Source organism: Phodopus roborovskii, unplaced genomic scaffold (assembly GCF_943737965.1).
Source record: "Phodopus roborovskii unplaced genomic scaffold, PHOROB, whole genome shotgun sequence".
Taxonomy (NCBI): Eukaryota; Metazoa; Chordata; class Mammalia; order Rodentia; family Cricetidae; genus Phodopus; species Phodopus roborovskii.
The window spans coordinates 36654-54035 of NW_026125049.1; the positions used below are offsets into that span (position 1 = coordinate 36654).

Genomic DNA, 17382 nt, shown 5'->3' on the forward strand with positions numbered 1-17382 from the left:
CAGATATTGTTTCTCTAAAAATTGTTTTTGTCTTCATTTCCAACAAGTGAGAATTTAAGGAAAGGACTTCTCTTCAGCATGTTTGCTCTGTGACTTGTGTGTTTTCTGATATAACAATATCTTCAGTATTTCCCCCCATCTTTAATATTCACTGAGCCTAAGTACAACGTGTCTGGTATGGTTACTTGCATGTGCGTGTGTATGTGTGTTCAGTTCACATATGTGAGGGAAGTTCTCAGAAATCTTGTATCTTAAGTCAATTTTGCTTCATTAGCTTTGGCAAATTCTTTTCCACATTGTTCTCTGATACTTAGGTTCAGGAGTTAAGTTCTACACACACCACTTTAGATTGGGCTCTATAGTTCTGCATTGTGAATGGCTGGGTCTCTTCTTGGACTCCATTTCTTAGATGTTAGACTATTTGACACTCTATAGCTCATGATGCTGGAATAGTTTCCCATTCCTTTTCCTTTCATTCATATTGTGTAATTTCTATTGTTATATTTCTTTTTTCTTCCTTTCCTTTGCTGTGCTCAGTGTTTTAACAGAATCATCAAAGGAACAGTTCCTCGTTAGACAGTACATTGAAATTTTTACTACATTTTCACTAGACTGCTCTGAATCTCCATGTGCTACTGAAACTCCTGACATTTTCCTGTGAGATATCTGTTTTTACTCCTTTTTAAGCATAATAAAATCTTTCTCAAATCCTTGTAAATTCTTAATCATATATGGCTCCTTTGATTGATTAACCTAATATAAAGAATAATTTTTTTTTACATTTTTTACTTAAACTTTTTATTGGCTGCCAGGCATCTTGATTAGAATACCAGAAACTGAGCAATATATTAGTTAGGTCAAGAAATGTGTGACTCTTCTGTAATACTATTGCTCTAGTGCTCAATAGTCTGACTATGACAGGACAAGGCAGGACTGGAGCCTGACAGGAGGCCACGTGGATATCTATGGCGTGGGCTGGTACCTGAGGTCATGTGGATGTTCGAGATCCATGCTGCCACTGGGGGATGTGTTGAGGGTGGTCTGTGTTCTCGGCTGCTGCTGGAGGCCATGTGGATGTCTGTCATCTGTGTCACCAGTGGCTGCTTTGGGCAGGGAAGCTTCGTTAGCAGTGATATTGATGACCACAGACTCAGGATGAGAAAGAGAGCCATCGAAGGCTTCTGTGGCCATGCTCCCTCCATTAAAAATTTTAAAAAAGAAACAGTACGTGAAGCTATTTAAGATAGTCTTTAAAAGTTGTGATTAAAAAACGCTGAAATGTAGCTTTTTAGAATTGATAACTTCTGAAGGGGTTGGAATAGAACAGAGTGGAGAAAGACTGTTATCTTTAACAGGCTAGCCTCTGGGAGCCTGACCATGATTCAGTGAGTATATGGGCAGAATCAGTTGTGCTGGGTGCACTTTTTTCTTTCGGAGAGGAGAGCACAGGGTCAACCTAGAGGAATGAGAAGTAAGGGTGATTCAGGCACAATTTTAAAAGTAAGCAATGACTTCAGGAATTGTACAAATAAACAGCTGGAAAAAAATAAGGAAGACAACTCAGGATATGAAAGAATTCACTGATGAACTGGAAGTTCTAAAAAGAGGAACAGTAAAAAAAAACTCATAAATGAAAATGTCAACAAACCCAATTTTAAAAACTCAGTGAGATGACCCAGCAGGCAAAGACACTTGCTATGAAAGCCTAGGGTCCTGTGCTCAATAACCAGCACTCAAGGGAAGCAAGAAAGAAAGACTCGCTCCAGAGCTGTCCTCTGACCCCCAAGTGTATACTGTGGCAATTAGGTCCAAATATATAGGAAATAACTTTTTAAATCCTCAGTTGAGAGCCTCCCCAGAGCAAGCAGAGGGACGGATATCAGAGCTTGAGGACTAACCTTGTGAATCATCCCATTCTAGCAATAACAAGGAGAAATAAGAAACCATAACCAGAACTTCCAATGATTTGGGAACAAATTCAAATAGCCTTGAGCAGTCTGCAGACTGACCATGAAGCCCATCATGACTCAAGTGGCATTTTCACATGACTAGAAACCTGATTCTAAAACTTGTGTGCAAGCACAAAAACATTCTGAGTCTCTGAGGAATGCTGGGTGCAAAGAGCAATGTTCAACACACAAGAGCACTTGGCTTCAAGGTATACTAGAGCCCTAGTAACAAAAGCATGACAATAGCACAGAACAGACCATAGGCTGCAGAATAGGAAACAAGAATGTAAACAAAACAAGGCGGGGGGTACCTGAAGATTCCTCATAGAAGCCATGTCTGCACTGAGCATCCTACAGATTATGGAGAGGCTGGAATAGTCAGCTCTAGAGCCAAATTATCCTGGGTTATCTTAGACCATTAAATGGCCATTTATTGCCCACCTGTGTTTGTGACTTCTTGTGACTAGTGAGTAAATGCTTTTGGAATATGCAAACAGCCTGTCTTCCATCAACCCAAAACCTAAGAACATCATCAGATCACATATGACACCCCAGTTCCCCTTTTAGCCCACTGACTGACCTACCCCTATCTATGTATTTGAAAAGTGTTTTGATTTGCACTTTGTTCTGTTTCCATAACAACTTCACAATCCTGCTATTATGATGGAACATAGAATTTTGTCTAACCTATATCTGAACTCCCAGCCTATGCTAATACTAACACTTAGCTGCAGAATGAACTCTTATTTCCCTTGAGGTGAGATCTGTGATTGTAGACAGTGATCTGGTGACATGGCAGAGAGGGAGCGAATAGGAATTATCCTTAAGATCAGTTGTTCAAAATCCAGGGTCCTTTGACCCTTGATGTTCTTATGACCTGCCTACTGTGTTCATACCAGAAAACTTAATATCCGCAAGCCCACAGGTCTATTCCTGAAGTCTTAGAAAGGGCATTGCTGGATCTGAATACTTCTCTTACCTCATCTGTAAACTGAGAAAACCTTCTCTATAATGTTGCCCTTAAGATCATGCAATAATGTATGAAAAACAGCCACTAGAGATTTTGGAACATAATAGATACTAGCTATTTACAAATCCATGCTTCATAGCTAAACCGTGTACTTTCATTACTGTGTAAACTGAATAATCCAGTCGGACTCTTAAAGATGTTTAACGTTAGACCTACTATGATTTCTGGCTACCATATAGACCATTGTAAACAAATACAGGTGGTGAGGGTAAAAGCTATTCTTTGGAAGAGGTGTCTAATTAGATCATGTGACCTAGACATAGACATATACAACATTGTTTCTTTGACAACCCTACGGAAGTGTATATATGCTTATGTATATACGTTGCCCGCCTCTGTTTATATAACGAGTGGTTTGTAGTATGTCCTGCTAACATTAGTAGAATACTTATTATTCAATAGACATCAAATGTGTGATGGGAGATGCCATTATGTATATATGTTTCTCATACTGGTTAATAAGTAAAGCACTGTTGGCCAATAGGAAAAGAAGATAGGAGGGACTAGGAGAAAAGGAGGAAAGAGGAAGGAGTGAGGAGGAGTCAAGATGGAGAGTCTGGAGAGAATAGAACTGCCAGCCGCCTCTCACTGGTAAGACCACGTGGAAATACATAGAAATGGGTTAATGCTTAAGACAGAGCTAGCCGATAAGAAACTAGTACCTGGCAAAATACAGAGTCTCTGTGTGTTAATTGGGGCTGGCGCAGTGGCAGGACAAGACAGGCAGCAGGAGGAAAAACCTTATTCCTTACAAATGTGTGTTCTAATTCTCAAGCCCATGACATTAAACAAAGGTCAATGGACATGTCTTAAGTGAGTTTTTGTCCATTTGCCAAAGCAATCATTCTTTAGATGACTCCAGTCCATGCTCTCTACAACCCTGCTCTGAGTCTTCAGTCAGAACCAGGCTTTCTCTCCTAGCACTCACTACTTAGCTGACAAGCACACACTCCTGTGTACCTTCCTCCTTCAGTGTACTGCGAGTTTATTTTCATGCATGATGGTTGTAGCTGTAATTCATTGAGCTGTGTCCTACCTATGTGGATCCATGATAAGCACATGTGCTTACTGTGGTCATGGCAGTCTCTGATGACACTCTGGTTCATCCTTATCTTACAGAAAAGGAAACTATGGCAAAGAGCTTTAGATATGTCCAAGTTCTCTCAGCTAAAAGGAATAGGGCATGTTGCAGCTGCTGTCTCTTGGCAGGACTGGAGTCCATCTCTTACTCATGCCTGCCACCTCCAAGGCAACTCCATACCTGCCACATCTCTTGGTCAATGCTAATAAGGGGTGTGTCCCGCAGAAATACCAGGGGCATCAGTATCTTTGATGTGCCAGGGGTGCTTTCTTTAAAGAGGAATGGAGGCCAAACATTCCTCCCTGAAGCTCTGCCTGTCTACTCCATGGCCTCTCTTCCTTAACAGACACCACCGTGTGGACTTTAAGTTACTGCTTCTTTTAAGCCAAAGAAAGCAGTTCCCACCTGAGAAAAAGAAAGAGTAGAATGACAGAGAGGGGGGATGTAGAGAAAGGAAGTATTGAACGTAATGAAAGCAAAATGTGCTCAACAGCACATCCTCAGAGCAAAGTTTCCTTGACAGGCCTGGGCCCTTTCTTTCCACCTAATTAGCAGGGAGAATAAACGGATGGGCATGTCATAAAGGGCCAGATCACAAGTGCACTCTGCTGACACCACTGCTAACAAGATTCCTGTGTATCCTTGGCCTACAGGGACCCATCAATCTCCAGCCAGCAGGACAGACAGCATGAGTACAGCTGGAAAAGTAAGAAAAATTTAAATGTAAATTAAAATAGTATTTTCAGAGTATCATAGTTAGAATTCATTTGTTATTTAGTTAAGGTTTTAGAAAGTATAGTTTATAATATCACAATAACAAGATATTTTATATTTCTTTAATAAATTTAAAGATTGTGATGTAGGAGGGGATACTATAAATATTTGAAATAAATAAAAAGAATACTTAGACTCTAGATCTGGGAATGCCATTGCTTCCTCATTAACTTTGTAGTAGGAAGAATTTGTTCTCAACCAACTGTGACTACTTTGTAAATAGGAAGTTTAAAAAAATCTTTTATGTAAAGTCTATTTATATTAACATACCAATAGCGTGCTAGTCTTTGTAATCATATATTTTTATATGAAGACAGCAATGTTAAGTCTGACCAGAGTTTCATAACAGGATTTGACCCCGGAAACTTAGTAGAACTGTCCCTGTAAACTTTAGATAAATTTCTGACAAGAGGTGGATTGATTTCAAAGCATTAGGATCATGGACAGTAAGATTACATTACTGTGCCACTGGGATTTGGACAGCTCACAAAACTTCTAGAAATTCTATACAACAGTCACTAATCCTAAGAGAAACTGTCAACACTATGAATACATACATATGGTACTAAGTTTACACAAGCCACAGTACTTTGTTCAATGTGTGCATGGTACTGGGACACACATACACTCATTCGTAATAACTGACTGATCTGTGATGTCTCATTGCTTAATTATAAAACCATATGTTTCTGTTGGCACAGGTGCTATTTTAGGAGTGGGTAAACTTCCAAAAGCTCACAGTGAGAACTGGTAAATGTGCAGAGGCTTCTTTACACAGTGTGGCACCATTCATAATGAAAGGATTGGTTGAGAGTCATAGAAGGGACCAGGTGTCAGTATTTTTATTCCAGTTCACACTGTGGTTATGTTTAGGATGGTTATGTTTAGAAAAGTAGTTAGGAAAAAGAATGACTAAAGTAGTTAAATGGTAACCCAATTATATCAACCAAACAAGAATTGAGGGTCCAGGGAATCCCAGGCTCTCAGGTACAAGGTCAATAACAGCACTGTGCTGATTACTGGTTTGTGTTTATATTGCCTAGAAGAGTAAAATAATAACGTAGTCATATATGGTAGAATATCTCTGAATTCCCAGCACTAGGAAGGCCAAGACTAGTTCAAGGCCAGCCTGGGTTACTAATTAGAATTATTCTCAGAAATCCAAAGCCTGGGTGCTAACTCTGTGACAGAGTTCATGCCTAAATGCACAAAGTTCTGGGTTCTATCCCCAGCACCACAAAATTATATTAGTAATTATCATTTAGAATTAAACATATACCTAATGATTTTGGTCAAACAACCTCTTGCAGAACAGTACCAGTGACAAGTAAAATAGTGTAAGCAGGGCATGAAGGAGCGTACACCAATTCGCTCAGGTGCATTACATTTAGTTGAATTTTCCTGACCTTGGGCTACAGTGTCGCCAGTTTTTAATTTTTTTTTATTGTAAATGATAAATGTCAGTTTGTATGTAACAATGGGTAGCAGACCCTGGGACAGATCTCATGGGGCAGTGATCTCCTTGGAGGTGATGTAACCCTTTATCTCCCAGGTCATCAAGTGCAAAGCAGCTGTGCTATGGGAAACTAACAAGCCCTTCTCCATCGAGGACATAGAAGTTGCACCGCCCCAAGGCCAATGAAGTTCGCATTAAGGTAACCCCCACTTTGACCATCTAGAAAGTTAGGTTTGAAAAACTCAGAAAACTCCAGAGACCCATCCAAAACTCCATTAACAGCCCCTTTGAAGAGGCTTGCCCTGACAATGAGTAAATCTGTTACTAAGGCAAGCTATTGATAACAACTGCTAAAAGTCTGAAGTGACTAAAAAGCATGTTTAACATAATCCCTGAAAACAATTTAAGGTGCTTTTTTTTTATAAATAGCTAAATATCTCGATTTCAGAAAGCAATTAATATTAGGTAATTTCTTGGTACTCATTTCTATTTACATAAAATAGCATGCACTATTGTATATTGTATAAAATACATATTTTATGGAAACTTACATAGATGATCATTGACATTTAAGCTGTTTATTTGGGAAAAGATGGATGAAAGCACAGGAAAATCTTGGACCTAATCAAATCTTTGAATTTGGAAGCAATGGGGGAATGTTAGCGAACTCCTTAGAAGCACAGGTTCAGAACAGTGTGTTAAACCACACATTCTGGAACCTCCCTGATTGACCTCTCTGTCTAATTTGTAGATGGTGGCCACGGGGATCTGCCGCACAGATGATCACGCGGCTACTGGAAACTTTGTCACACCTCTTCCCATAGTTTTAGGCCATGAGGGAGCCGGTATTGTGGAGAGCGTCGGAGAAGGGGTGACTTCTGTGAAACCAGGTACAGAATCCTTTACCCTCCGGACCTGGGTTTGGTTCTGATGCCAAGAGCATTATTCCTAAGAGAGGAAGTCGAGGCAGTGGGAGACGTAATTAATCATATAATCAACAAAAAGCAAAAGTCACCTTTTATTTATTGTTAAAAGCTGAGATTTCTGTAGTAAGTTATCACTTCTTTGTCATATTTTATTATGCTTCCTCTGAAGATAACTAGGATTATTATTTTAAGTATTCCTTTAATACTAAGAAAAGCACAATCACTTTGAAGAGTTGAACGCTGGGCGATGGAGAAATGACTCTGTGATTAAAGTCACATCCTGTTCTTCTAGAGCACCCAGTTGGACAATTCAGAATGACCTGTAACTCCTGCCCTAGGGGACCCAATGTCCCCTGCTGGCTTCCAAGGGCACCCACACACAAGTGGCATGTACACATTGGTACTCCCACATGAACATAAAAACCATACAAACTTTTTAAAAAGTAAAGATAATTCACTATTGAAGTTCTCATTTTAATTTTATCCTATGATCAAGTTTAATTTCTTATGTTTATTAGAAAATATCTCCTATATTGTATTTTGTTTTGTTTGTTTTTTTTTTTTTTGTAACTGTTATATAAAATGTCAGATCTCTCCAACATCCTATGCTAACATAATAAGTTGGCAACTCATTGCCACTAAGGCATATATTTATGCTTAGCAGTGAGAATATACAAGATTTGATTAGACTAATATATGGGAAGTCCCCAAGAGAAACTGAGGCACCCAACAAGGTTAACTGCTATGGACATCTCCTCTTTCTCTTTGGGGATCTTCAGGCACATATAAACCTGGATGAATAGCAAGGCTGGGAGGTAACGACCCATGAATTATAGTGCGGTCAGGTCCTATCAATAGGTGACTTTTCAAAGACACGCGTCTCTACGTGTGGGTCTCATGTGCTTGCTTCATTATTTCCTGGACAGACACTGAAGTCGTTTTGTTGTTTCCCTGCAGGTGATAAAGTCATCCCACTCTTCTCTCCCCAGTGCGGGAAATGCAGGGTTTGCAAGCACCCGGAAAGCAACTTGTGTGCAAAAAACGAGTACGTTTCTAATTGTCCTCTTGCACCATTAGGCTGCCCACTGGTTTTGTTCTGTCTCATATCCTGTTATGCCTGTGTTTCACTGTAGTTTGGCAGAGCCTAGGGGGACCATGCTGGACGGCACCACCAGGTTCACCTGCAAGGGGAAATCGATCCACAACTTCCTCAGCACCAGCACTTACTCCCAGTACACAGTGTTAGATGAGATAGCAGTGGCTAAAATCGCGCAGCTGCACCACTGGAGAAAGTCTGCCTCATCGGCTGCGGGTTCACAACCGGCTATGGCTCTGCTGTCAAGTTCGCCAAGGTAAGATGGACAGTGGCCCATGTGATGAGAACATTCAACTTCCAGCCTCCATGATCTCCCAGGGTCCAGGCTAGGGACTAGACAGCAGGTAGGTAGGGTTTTTCTAAAAGGGGCCTGAGAGTTAGAGGGAAATAAACTGGTTCGCACATGCGTTCCTCTGATGGCTCTCTTCAAGAAAATGTTCTTCCCAAACTTCTTTCTCGAAAGCTCTATTAAGATTTCTTTCTAAATGTTCTCTCCTCTAAAGTTCTTACTTCAAAACCTCTCTTAAAGTTCTTCTTAAAATTTCTCCTTAAAATTCTCTAAAGTTCTTTCTAAAATGTCTCTGAAAGTGCCTTCTTCTAAAGGTTCTCCTGAGGTCTTTTCCTATCACATAAGGCTTCTATATCCACAGGCTCATTTATAACTCATCTCTCTGAGACAGGAAGGAAGGTAGGATCTTGGGAAAAGCAGGTGCCTCAAGTCTATTCCTCTGGATGTGACTTGCAAAACATCCTGACAAACTTAAGTCTCAGGGGGATGTGATTTACAATACATACTGTTAATTCATTAAAGCCCTATATCAAAGGGAAACCTAAGCCTAGGTAGTATGTGATCTGGAGGATGTAGCTCTTACTGCTGAGACCCAGTGGGAAGGAATTCCTGTCTCTGGGGCCCATTTGAGAATACAAAGCACCCAGCATATATTTTTTATACACACTCAAATTCATAGTAACAAATGTTCTCCAGTTGATACCTAGAATATTAATTGGTTCTTCTGTAATAAATGACAAAGGCTCACAGCACGCATGTACCAACCTGTGTGCATAGCGCTGGGACATGCATCAGAGTGTGTTTCTCCACCTGCAGAAAGAATCCATTCCACACACTGAAAGAAGCTCTGTGACAGCATGCATCCAGTTCTGGCTAGTTCCCAAAGAGAAACTGGCCTCTCACAGCAATTATTTTAAACTTACATAGATCTTGAGCTGTGGCATTTTACATATGCTGTTGTCTGCAATGCTCTGTTACGTCCCAGTCCCAAGATACACTTTGAGCAACTAAACATGTTTCATAGAGCCAGAAACTGCCAAGCTGGCCATTTGGGACAAATTGGACGTTGATAAAGTGGAGATGCCATCACGGTTATCTCTACAGAACGCCAATGCTGGGAGAAGTTCACAGCACTTTCACAAGTGTTTGTATAATATGGACCAACACTGTTACCTAAAGCCAACCTGCCTGCATTGTGCAACTTTACTGAAGAGAAACCCAGGCTTAGTGGCTCTGTGACCTGTGCAGCCTCTCTGAACTGCCTGATGTCCCTTGAAAGAACACCAGGTTGAGGCACGGTCTTTAACAGCCAGCTGTGGCCAGGGCTGTCTCCTTTGTCAGGAGGATTGTGAACAAACCTTAATAGAAACATTTTTCCAGAAAACCTAGACTTTAATTGTGCTAGAGGTACACCTTTCTCTACAGTTTCTGACCTAGCTGCTTAGTGAGCTGTCTATGGTAGTGTTAAAGACAGTAATCATTTAGCTAAACTCTAATTTGTTGTATAATATTTCCTAAGCAAGTTTGTTGGAGATCCTTTAAAACATTGGTCTATTACTCTAGGATTCCCCTACATCATTTTCACAGCTTTATGGTGTTAATTAAATTATTAATGGAAAACAAGCCCAAGAGGAATTTAAACCCATGAAGGAAATTCACCTGCTTATTTCAGATGAAAATTATGCTGATACTGGGTTAAGAGAAAGTAAATAATTTATGTTCAATAATTGCATTCTATATTTATTTTCCACATCACTGAGAAATATTAGAGCTGGAACTCATGTAGTTGCTAATCCTATATATTTGTTCTCTTCCAGGCTTACTCCATGATTCTGGAGCATGGCCACACACTGAGAGTATCCTAGAAGGCACAAATACTTCATCCCTGTCTTCTTCCCCATAAACATAACCTCACCCACATCCACACATGCACCCATGTATGCACACATGCACACACACACTTGAATTTATAAATTTTAGGTGAAATATACTAGTATCTTCATTTTATGACACAAAGATCCAGAGAAATAAAGCTGCTTGTCTAAACTTTTATTGCTTGGTATTAGGAAAGGAGAGATTAGAACTTCTCTCAAATTGTCTGCTGAGTCTGAAACGAGAGTATGTTACTGCTAAAACTTCCATCACAATCAAAGGTGTTGCTTTTTTCTAGGCAAGGTAGAAAGTAGTGATGTGCTTAAGAATACCACTTAAGAACATTTGATGGATGAATAATAACACTAAGAAAAATGGAGTGAGAATATTGGGAACAGGTGATTGATTGTGTTTACCGAGTAACTAGAAGGTGATCAAAGCAATGAAGATTCTGCTTTTTCCAGTTTTTGTGGCATTTGCCCTAAATATAGTTAGTACTTGTTCAATTGCTAATCTGCTTCTACAGGAGGACTGAGTGAGCTTATTTGCAAGCCATTGGTTCTCCTGATCATGGATTTCAATCATTCTTATTAAAATACAGACCAGTATTTGTTTCACTAATTTTCATTTACTTCTTTAAATATTCACCCTTAAGGTCACATTGGCTCATGCTGCATTTCCTTAAAATTTCATATCCACCTTCCTGTTGCTTTTAGCCAGGAAAGACTTCTCAATGCTTTCCAGCCTTCTGCTCTAGTTACCCTGCTTGGGACAACTATTAGTGACCCAGTGAGATCACGATGGAAGGGTAACTGGAATACACTGTAGTCTCCTAGAGTAACCTTGATCATTTGTTTCAGTTATACAAACTGCTTTTGTGTGTGTTTAAGATGATGCTGTGTGGCTCTTAGAGATTAAAGTCATTTCTGTGTCAAGTTCAAAGGTTAATTGGGGTTTCCCATTGGAATAGAAATGGGGTTGCTCTTGTAGAGAATCAGATTAATCCGTAGAGGCTGTTACTGAATCATGAAGGGGAGGGGAAACCTCTCCAGATATGGCTAATATTGAGCAAATTTTGAGAAGCAATGATGGACCACTTCGGGCAACTGTCACCAGAAGAGGTTTCACCAGCAGATGGAATGAAGTCTGAGTAGCCATGAGAGAGGATAAAAAGGAGGTACCTGTACACCCTGGAGCACTTTCTACAAATCACTGTTTCATCCATCTTTGTATTTTCTGAAAACACAGGTGACCCCAGGATCCAGCTGTGCTGTGTTTGGCCTTGGAGGTGTCGGTCTGTCTGTCATCATTGGCTGTAAAACAGCTGGAGCAGCCAGGATCATTGGTGTGGACACCAACAAAGACAAGTTTGCAAAGGCCAAAGAACTGGGTGCAACTGAGTGCATCAACCCTCTAGATTACAACAAACCCATTGAGGAGGTGCTCCAGGAAATGACCGATGGAGGGGTAGACTTTTCCTTTGAAGTGGTCGGTCTGCTTGACACCATGGTAGGTACTGTGGCATGCCTTGAGATCTGTCCTTCTGCCATCTATAATATTTTCTGGACAGCAAAATAGAAATCTGCTGCAGAAAGCTATTTTTGAGTGGTAATCGTCCATCTCATGTTTCCTACTCATTACTTAATTCTGGGTTATGGTAAACTCTCATTTTGTCAGTTCTACAAACTTGTGTCAAGTAATTCTCCTCCTGTAACAGAGGAAAGCTTTCAATGGAGCTCTTTCAGTCAAAACCAATTCATCAAGCAAACTCAAACATTCTGGTCTTATATAGATGACTTACACAGAGATGGAGTTTTCCTTCGATGTCCTTAATATTATATATTTGAAATCAAATATTCCAAAATGCATTTTCAAGTTTCATCATATGGCCAAAAGGAATAATGAATAATTTGGGACCAAGTACTATTTTATTGGCATAAAACATGTAGAGGAGTGACTGTTTTAATAGAATACCATGTTTCAACATAGAGACAGCACAGTGCTGGGCACATAAAAGCACCCACATATGCATATTGGAGTATCTATATTAGAATTCACAGATTCTGCTATACCCCCTAATTTGAAGGCTTGTTTTTAGGCTTTTTTTGTGATCTACAAAACATAATGCATATAACATATTCACCATGGAGCCACCTGCCATGTGTTAAGCACTAAGTTAAGGTTGGCTGGGGGTAATGATAAAAAATAATATTGCTAACTTGACAGTGCTTGTATTTTTGAAATATACATATTACTTTGAAATAGTTGCAAGTACTATTCATTGCTAAAGAATAATTCTCTAGTTACATCTCTCCCAACAAGAGATCTTTAGAATTCTAGAAAATGACCCTAGATACCTAACACATAACCATTACTGAGGTTCTCCAGAAAGCCTTGGCAGAGTTCATTAAAGATAATGGATATGATACCCTGAGAGTGACCCTTTTATCAATCTAGAATTGAGAGGAGATGCCACAGATGATAGAAGATCCATAAAAGGATAGCATCTCCTTTTTGGACAGAGAGTCCTTCCAAGCTGAGGATTCTGGCTTTTCCCAGGGCCATAACTCTTCTGTGATTCACTCTCTGTTTTCCCTATTTGCTCATCTTAAACTGGGATGTCAGTTGACTTAAAGACACAAAGGTTTGATACCCACATATTCTTGGAACATTTTTTTTCCCTAAATGCCAAAAATCAAAAGACCAGTCATCATGAATCTTGGAGGATTCGAAATCATTTTCTACTATTGATGTTTTAAAAAACCCACTTGAAAGATGAAGACTTCCTGGATGTCTACAGATAACAGAATAATGTCAAATCAAATGTAAACTTTGGAAGCAAAACCAACTAATGCATTCCTGTTCTTGATATGAACACCAGAGTAGGGACTTATTAGAACTAGAGCTTGGCAAATGGAAAAGAGAGAACTTTTTGATGTTGACATCATTACATCTTCTACATCAAAATTTCTGGCTCAGAGTGCAAGCTTCAAAATTATACTTAATGGACAAAAGAGATTGTCTGAGAATAATGTGATAAGGAAAACAATATTCTCCTTGGAGAACCAAGACTTTTCAAGCTCACAATGAGACTTACTTCTTTATTAGTTTGTAAGGGAGAATTACACTTGAATTCGTTCATTCACTCTTTTGTTTGCAAAATGTTTTTCACACATTGCTTCATATGACCTAAAACTGTGTATCATCAATAGATGTCAAAAGAAAATCAACTTTAATTATTGTTTTATTCCAGATGTCTGCTCTGATAAGCTGCCATGCAGCATGTGGTGTAAGTGTCATTATAGGGGTGCCTCCTAACGCCCAAAACCTCTCGGTGAATCCCATGTTGCTGTTGGGAGGTCGCGTCTGGAAAGGAGCAATATTTGGTGGTATGTATTTACAACTAAGATCAAGTTCTGTGTGCTTTCTTGTGTGCCAGGGTGGACATGTGGATGGGTTTGGAGGTCAGAGAACATTTGATATCCTTATTTGCCAACCAAAAGTCTTGTTGTTTGAGACAAGGGGTCACAGTGGGCTGAGGGTCACAGTCAGGCTAGACATCCTGGCCAGCAAGTCCCAGGAACCTACCAGTTCCTCTCTCTCCAGATCTGGAATTACAAGCTCCCCCATTACTGAACCAACTGTTTAGTGTTACTGTTTATATATTTAGTTTTGGGTTTTTATTCTGGAGATCAAACTCAGCTTCTGTGACAACATCTCCCCCTGTCCCTGCCCTTTCCCATAAACAGTCCAGACATTGGAAGATATTGAAAAGAACTCTTAAAAATTGTTCCATGGATGCTGACATTCAGCACAGTTGGTGTCTTCTGGTGGAATAGGGGTGGAGAAGGACTAATTTTTCTTTAAGGGGCTGGCCACTGGGAGATTGACCATTGCTCCGGTGAATATACATTGGACTTGGTATATTTTTTCCCTTGGGAGAGGTCACAAGCATTGTGGGCTGAACCAGGGATGACTGGGAAGTGGGTGTGGCCTGTTTCATTATGTGAATGTGATCAGAAGGCATTATGAGAAATTTCCAGATAATAAATAAAAATATTATATCAGAAATCAAAGAAGGAATACATGTATTAACTGAGCTACTTCTCTAGCTTAGAGGGTAAAATTCTTATTTCAGAATTTATTCACTTTAAACAGAAAAGATAAGAAAACAGAATGCAACATGGTTTAAAAACATGAAAATCACTGTTCTCTCTACAGCAAGAACTGAGTCAGGAAATTCCAAGACAGGCTTCTCTGTCCCCACAAACCAGCCAGAGCTTTTCTGCCTGCTTCCTCTTGTGTCTTTGAGAGGCCCCAAAATGCCTCATAGGATGCCGAAAACCCAAGGCAGAGTTTATGCCTATGCTAATTACCTGAATATGGACAGCTCCCTTCCTCTGAGTACAAATAGCCACAATGTAATTTCCCTTGGAAGAACTAATAAGCAGACCTCATTGGCCAGAGGCTTTTTCCTCCCGCCACCTGGTCTGGTCCCGCTGCCGCGCCAGCCCCAAACAATACACTGAGACTCTGTATAAGATATAATTCTGTTGGCCTGGTTACTTGTTTCTTATCCACTAGCTCTGTCTTAATTATTAGCCCATTTCTATGTATTTCCACCTGGTCTTACCAGGGAGAGGCGGCTGGCAGTTCTTCCTTCTCCAGACTCTCCATCTTGGCTCTCCTTACCACTTCCTCTTTCCTCCTTGTCTCCTAGTCTCTCCTATCTTCCTTTCCTATTGGCCAACAGTGCTTTATTCATTAACCAGTATGAGAAACAAATATACAGAATGACATCTCCCATCATTTCCTCTTTTCTGTCTAAATAAAAAGGGTTTTAACCTTAACATAGCAAAATATATAACATAACAGTTATCAAATAAGAATCACACTTAACAATATTTAGTTCATTAATATTTAGCAAGATTAAAAAACTATTCTATCATCTATCCTAGATTTGTGAGTCTAAAGTCCTATATGTAACTTATCCTTAAGCTTAACTAAGGAAAACTATAACCATAACTATCTGTCTTCAACTCCTTCAAAGACCACAGAAGGATAATATATAAACTCTATAAATGACAGAGACATCTTAATTTGTCAGTCACCTGAAGTTCTTCTGTAATCTTCCATCTTCAGGCCATAGGCCATAATGTGTCTGGCAGACTCTTCATCAAAGCAGGAAACTTTAAACTGTCTTCTTGTATTGGCAGTTTGTCAGTCACTTTCCTCTGTGTTCTGCAGAATGTCTGGCAGACTCTTCCATGAAGCAGGAATTTTATAGCAATGTCCATCTTCAATCAGCAGTCACTTTTCTGTAGGTCCTTCATGTCCAGTTTATATAGCATAAAGTCAAACAGTTCAGACAAGAGCAGTATCTAGTCCAAATGGCTGGTCTTGCCATATTGAAAGCAAGCTCCATTATTAGTTTCTTTAATGTCCATCTTCGATCATCCTCTCTGATGTAGGTGGTGTTGCCAGGAGCATTTATGTCAGGTGACATCATGAGAATGTTGGTGCAGGGCAGGAGGAGTTGGAGCCTCTGGACTTCTGCACTTTTAGGACCTTTGGTGCCTTGGGAAGTCTCCTGTCTAACTCCCCGGCCTGCAGTGAGTGCATCTCACAGTGATGCTGCTCTCCTTCCAGGGTATAAGAGTAAAGATGCCGTCCCCAAACTTGTGGCAGACTTTATGGCTAAGAAGTTTCCACTGGAACCATTAATCACCCATGTTTTACCTTTTGAAAAAATAAATGAAGGATTTGAGCTGCTTCGTACAGGAAAGAGGTAAGCTTTAACAATATATTTATAGGGGGCTGGTGGGGGGAAAATATTATTTTAATGACAGGGGAAATGGACAACAGAAAATAAGGAGGGATTGCATAGGAACAAATATGGGGTTCTTGGCTTCTGTCACCTATTCAGGCTCTACACACAGATGTGTGAGTTTGGGCAATTTACAAATCTAAGCCTCAGTTTTCACATTTCTAAAATGGACAAAATATGATGATAGCCTACCTTATACTGCTGCTGTTCAGAATGAAGTTTAAATGAAACAAAGACTAAAAAGTTTCAACAAACTCTGTGGCAAGCAGCAAGAATAAATACCTATTATTGCCCACATTCATTACACTAGGCTTGCAGGCTTTTCCTTATTTAAGAATGCTAACAATGAACCAAAATCTAAATGACAGTCATAGTAAGATGTTCTGTGTGAGTTTAGAGCTGGAGAAAAGGCAAGAGAGATCAGAAAAGGTAGATTGCCCATTTATGGACTTGACTTTGACCACAGGGACGGGCATGGAATAGTTGGGAACCTGGATGGATTTTCACTGAGACTCATGACACATGCTTTATTCACTCACATGGGGACTGTGAGTCATGAGAATGTGGAAACGACATCTTATGTTTCATATTTCAGTATCCGCACTGTCCTGACATTCTGAGACCATAGTGACGCCTACTTCTGACGCCTCCACTCCACTGAATCACAGCACCAGTCACATCACAGCGCTGATTTTGTTCCTCAGAAGAATTGACAATAAAGTACTCATGCAAGCATTCCACGTGAAACTGGATTTTCTATGAAAGTGTTTTCAACCCTAAGCGAGAGCTATCATGAATCAGCTATGGAAATGGTGGGTACCAGCCCTCCTTCTGATTTGAAGGACCTATGCCATCTTTCTTACTGAGCACAGTACATCTTGTGACATCTTGCATGCTTTTCTCTCTGGAATCCACAGTCACAGGAACTCAGTGGAGCAGAGAGATCTTTCTGTGCAGGTACACACAGGATCTGTGAGCTCAGCCTTCCAGCCACACTTTCCACTGTCTGTACTTTATTCCTCATGAAATATGTGAGGATCAGGTAAAAGCGCAGCATGTCAGGGAACATGGAACTGCTATCT

The 17382-nt window shown here is 40.0% G+C and overlaps 1 pseudogene; it reads left to right on the top strand.

Moving 5' to 3' along the window:
• The first annotated feature begins 990 nt into the window (after positions 1 to 990).
• On the top strand, positions 991 to 16920 carry LOC127217746 (alcohol dehydrogenase 1-like; annotated as a pseudogene).
• Positions 16921 to 17382: the final 462 nt, after the last annotated feature.